Genomic DNA, 6,000 nt, shown 5'->3' on the forward strand with positions numbered 1-6,000 from the left:
CTTCATTATACATTTTTTCAAAGCTATTTGAATTCTAATTTTTGTTACCACACTGGATTATACCTTTCTCATACATCGTGTTTTGATAATCCTTATTGCCTAGACATTCTCATATTTCAAAGAGCACATAAAATCAATGTGATCACAGTACTTGAAATGAGTGGCAAAAAATTCCCAACAAGTTTTCCAGTGGTAGATATTGTTACTTGTGAAATACAATTGAATAAACATTTATCTTGGTTTTACTATGTGAAACTTAAACTTTTCAGAAAATTAAAAGATTTTTTTTTCCTGTCCAAATACCCTTGCAACATTATGCATCCAGGAAATATCCAAAGATAATTTAAAATCTGTGTAATATTGCCTTATTTCACTTGCTTCTTCTAAAGCAAAAGGGACTTTACATCCTATACTCAGAAAACTAAAGCTGTATAAAATTGAGTTGGAAATACTAAATTTATTCATGATAAGCCTTTCCAAATTTGTGCACCATTTTTATATGCTTATTTTTATTTAATTCTACTTTGTACATAGTTGAATTTTAGTTATGAACCCAAAATTGAAATATTTTCTAAAGCCTAAAGATTGAAAACACTTAAAATCTAAGTCAGGAAATCTCTAAGGGTATCAAGCAAAATCCACTTTAAAACATAGTAAATTCTTCCTGAAATTGAGGTTTAGTTTTAATACCTGTGATATTTGAACATGTACATTCAATAAAATTATTCACTTGTATGGGTTATAATTTTATTAGAATAGAAGAAGCCTGTGAAACAAGTTTTAAATCCTCAGAACTAAAATCTAATGTCAAGCCCATGATGTGTAAACAAGCCAGTGTAATTTATTATATTAAAATTAAATATCCAAATACAATGTGTACATTTTAAAACACTTTCTTCCTATTTTGTAGCCACCTTTTCTCTAGTAAAAATAAGAACAGAAACAAAAGTACTTAAGTTTTTTTTATGTATTTATGCATTTTTAACCCGTCATACTCATACATTATTTTAAGGATGACTTTAAGATGTATATAAGAAAGTCTTTGCCAGTTTATTGATTTGAAAATATTTTTTATACATAAGGACATGTGTTTTCAAGTAAAATATAATCATTGGAGAACAAATTGAATTTTGTCATTGGGAGAATAAGCACTTGAACAAATAGCCATTCTGAAACTAATAGTCCCAGATTTCACAGTACACTTGTGAGAGAGCTCAGATTTTGGTTCTAGAATGGCTTTTCATACGTTAAAATTCCTAAGTTTATATCTCTCCAGTTTATTTTCTTAAATTCTCCTGTTCATGTATGCATCTATACCATGTAATCATTTTATTAAACATCACAGTGTCTGAAAAAAGAATGTCCTGATTATTTCCCTTACATTGGTATTATTGTATTTGTCTGGACTAGTTTGGGGGAATCTAAAGGAATAGGTTATGATTAGATGCTCATAGGGATATACAACCTAGATCCCTAGTATATGAAGTTTGCAGCAGGATTCATGCTTCCATGAGACTGAAAGTAGCTGGTTCTGACAGGAGGCAGAGATCAGATGGAAAGCAAGTGATAAATTTAGATGAACTTTGCTGTCTTGACTGCCTATAATCTCCTTATTGCCCAGCTCAAAATAGGCATTTGACTGGGGTTGGAGACTCCTATCATAAAGAATAAATACTTTCAAGCCAGATGTGATGGTGCACAACTGTAATCTCAGCACTGGGGTGTCTTAGGCAGGAGGATTGCAGTGAGTTCAAGGCCAGCTTGGGATACATAGTAAGTTCAAGCCCAGCCTGAACTGCACAGTGAGAACCGGTCTCAGAAACAAGCAAACAAACAAAAATGATGACGATAGGTACATAAATTATAGATATAGAGCACATATACCTCACAGTGGGATTGATGATCATATGTATCAGTGTATCTATTGCACACCCCTATATTTGTGTAAATTAAACACAATTTTTTTCTGAGTCATATGGAAATAGTAACGAACACACTAAGTCATTTTCATTCATTATTTAAAATATGTTGAATCTGTTATTATTTGGTTGTCTACAAATAAATTAAGATCTTTTTTCTATTTTATTCTGATAAAAATAAACCTGAAATTTAAATGAAATCATTTTTGATTGCAGTTATTTACTTCCCATCACATAGTAATCACTAGCTCTTTCTAAAGAATATTACTTAATTTATCATGTTTTGATTATTCAGGAAGCAGTCAGTATAAGTTACTCTGTAGTGTTCATTTTCAGCCTTTTGGCTAAGATCAAGTGTAATTACTCTACAGTAGCAATCAGCACTCAAACAGGAATGGCTTAAAAAACCCAAGGTGTAAACCATACGCTCCACAATGCTTTCCATCAAAAGTTTTCTATCATCCTCCCACATCACTCATCCAGGAAAACTTCTAAAATATTAATTATAAAAAACTTTTATAAGTTTTATATATGTGCATATAAATTTTTATTTTACAGAAAAAAAAATTTTAAAATCTGTATATGCATTCTTAGTCTCCTGACCTGACTCGATGTGCTATTTTCTCCCACTTATTTGACTGGCTTCTCTTGCTCAGCAAGAGGTGAAGATGTTGCACCAACAGGGAAGCCTGCGGCTGGTCATTTCCATCATCACGTTTTCCTTAGTGGGTCCATTAATATTACCACCAAAACGGAACGTATTTTTAATGTTACCTGTACCAACTTCCACCTTACCAACTGTGCTGCTCGTCTCAACATGCTACCCATTCTTGTGTTGTATAATCCCTCTTTTGTCATGATTTCCAGACCCTGGCATAAGAACTGAGCGCTCCAAGTACTAGAAGAGATAGAAAATCAATCTAGCCACCCCTGGCAGATGGCTGAATTCATCATCCTGTGTTTTGTGTCTCTGGTCACTCTTCTTGCCTCCACCATTGTTGCCTCAGTGGCTTTGGCAAAAACTACCTGAAGAACTCATTTTGTCAACCAACTGGCAAAAAATTCCTTCTATGCCTTAGAAACTGAGGAAGACATTGATTCAGTTAGAACTTGAAGCACTCGAGGCCACGTTTTTGAGATAGAAGCCCAAGTTAAAGCCCTTCAATTCCATCAAGGGCTTCACTGCCATGCTGAATCTGAACACATTTGTGTTACAGCTCTAAAATATAGTGCGACATCATGGCCCTGGGAGAAGGTTGCTGCTCATCTCATGGGTGTCCTTCACCATCCCAACTTCAGTCTGGATTTACAAAATTTATACAAACAAATTCTAGGCATACAACATGCAGAGGTCCAGAGTCTTACCCTAGATCAAGCTGCTTGAGCAGTGCTGGACCTCCTCAATGGGTTCAACCCTTTCAATTTGGCAGGCACACTGTGGTTGATTTGTTTGCAGTCTTAATTGTCTTGATTATACTGATTGCTTTGTTTCTAGTCTACTGCAGAACGTTCCAGCAACAACTGCTTCACCTTGCCTTAGACAGCATTAGATTAATCTCGAGTTGCAAATAAGAAAAGGGGAGATGCGGCAGGCTGAGCCTGAAGATGGCTCTTTCTCCTCCCTACTCCCATTTTCCTTCCTACACCTTGTCTTCTCCTCGCTTCCTTTCTCCGCCATAGATTAGACATAGTATGTTTGACTCATATTGTAGACCCGAAGTGGAACAACCCTGGGAGACAGTTACATTGTATCCTTCCCTGTTCCCTTTGTTCAACTGCCCTGATCTCGAAACAATCATACTACATTCCACCTAGGCCATGTAAGCCACATAGCACTGTATAACTATTTGTCCTGCCTTCTCTTCCTATCTGCCTCCCACTCAAAATAAAGAGTGCACGGTGCTCCAGGCGGCCACTAGCTTCCAACAGACTATGATTCCACCCAGTCCCAGCTTTCAAGCATAATCTAGGTATGTATCCTTCTTTCTTAGTTTCTTCATCTTTTCTTCATCTCCCATCACTCTCCCTGGCTTCAGACCCTACACTGTGTGGTCACAGAAGCAAGTCTCAAAGAGAAAAATGAAGAAAGCAAATTTAATTTGGAATAGACTTTATAATAAAATAGTTTAAGTGGATAAAATAATATTTTCATCAAAAAGTAAATAGTAGTTCATTATTTTTATGCCTTTACATGTTGAGTAATGAGTAGAATTTGGACACATTAATTATAAAACTACTCTGAGTTATCTCAAAAATCAGTGAAAATCTTGACATTTATAATGTTCCTACTAAGGGCCTTTTAGAGTCTCCCCACATATTAAATAAACCCCCAGTGCATATTATTCTAAAAAATAAAACATCTTGCAATAAAAATTAACTATTGTAAAATATTAGACTATATTATTTAGAGGAACTAAAGTGGCATCTCTATAAAATTATTACTTTATTTTCTCTTTTTCATTTTAATCACTATGGGTACATGTTTGAAGTACATAAAAATTACCTTTAGTGTGGACAGTTGGAATACACATACACACACACACACACACACACACACACACACACTCCTCCTTTAACATTAATTTTATTGGCACATTTTAGGTATACGATATAATGACATTCATCATTGGAAATTTGCACCTTTACATAACTCATCTTGGTTGGTATTTTTCCCCATTCCTCTGCCCTCCTTTCAACCCCTCTATCCCTTCCTATCTACAAAGACTTGGTTTCCATTTTTTCCTTTTCTCATAAAAATTCCATTTCCTTCTTTCCTTTGCCCTATCCTTCTCAATTTCCACTTCCCCTTTGCCCCTCATCTTCATATTTCACATTATCTATTGTACCTTTTAGTCCTTATTTACACTTTCTCACACTAGAGAAACTATTTGGTATTTATACATTTGTCCTATTTATTTCACTTAAGAAGATCATCTCAATGTATATGCATTTAGCTATAAATGTCTCTAATTTCTCATACTCCTTTTGATGGGCAATTGGGCAGCTTCCAAGTTTTAGCTATTACAAACTGTATTGCTATACACATGGGTGTGCATATATCACTGTGGTATGATTTCTTTTAATTCTTTGGGGAAGATACCCAGCTGCGGAATAGCTGGGTCTAATGGGACTTCCAGTCCTAGTTGTTTCTCCATACTGAATTCCACAGTGGTTGCACCAATCTACATTCCCACCAGCAGTGGAGCAGGTTTCCCCCAGCCCCTCCAGCATTTTTTATTGGTTGATTTCATGATAGCGGCCCTTCTTTCTGGGGTGAGGTGGTATCTTAGCATTGTTTTCATTTGTATCTCTTGAATAACCAGTAATGATGAACATTTTATCATATGTTTATTTGCAATTTCTACTTCTGAGAAATGTCTGTTCACTCCAGAAGCCCATTTTTTAAAAATTGGGTATTTAAATTTGGGAGTTCTGATATTTTAAAAGTTCTGTATATATTGTATCTCTTCTTTGGGGGGAGGATCAGTGCTTGAACTCTGGACCTTGGACTTGTGAGGAAGGCAGAAGAACCACTGAGCTAAATCCCAGACCCTACATATTCTAGATAATAGAACTTTGTCTGAGGAACAGCTGGTGAACACATCTTAATTATATTCCATCACCTTTTCCTCCCTTCTCTCCTGCTCCTCCCATCTGTTGGTCACCTTTCCTTTTGCAAAATATCCATCTCTGGTTCATATTATTCATCTTTTATTTTGCTTTTTTTCTCATTAAAGAGAAACCATGTGATATTTAAGTTTGTGTTCCTGATTTACTCGACTCAATATTATTGTCTTAAGGTGCATTCATTTTTCTACAAATGACTCATTTATCTTTGTTTTTGATAGAGTAGTATTCTATTTTGTAGAAATAGCACATTTTTATCTCTTCATCTAGTGATGGACATATAGGATGCTTCCAAGATTTAGCTGTTGTGAACTGTGCTGCTATGAACATGGGTGTGCCCATGGCACTGTGATATGATTTTTCTTTTTTTCTTTTTTTTTGGTACCGGGGATTGAACTTGGGTTCTTGTGCTTGCAAGGCAGGCTACCAAACCGCTGAGCTAAATCCCCAGTCC

This window comes from Fukomys damarensis, unplaced genomic scaffold, assembly GCF_012274545.1.
Source record: "Fukomys damarensis isolate Sample0158 unplaced genomic scaffold, DMR_v1.0_HiC HiC_scaffold_30, whole genome shotgun sequence".
Taxonomy (NCBI): Eukaryota; Metazoa; Chordata; class Mammalia; order Rodentia; family Bathyergidae; genus Fukomys; species Fukomys damarensis.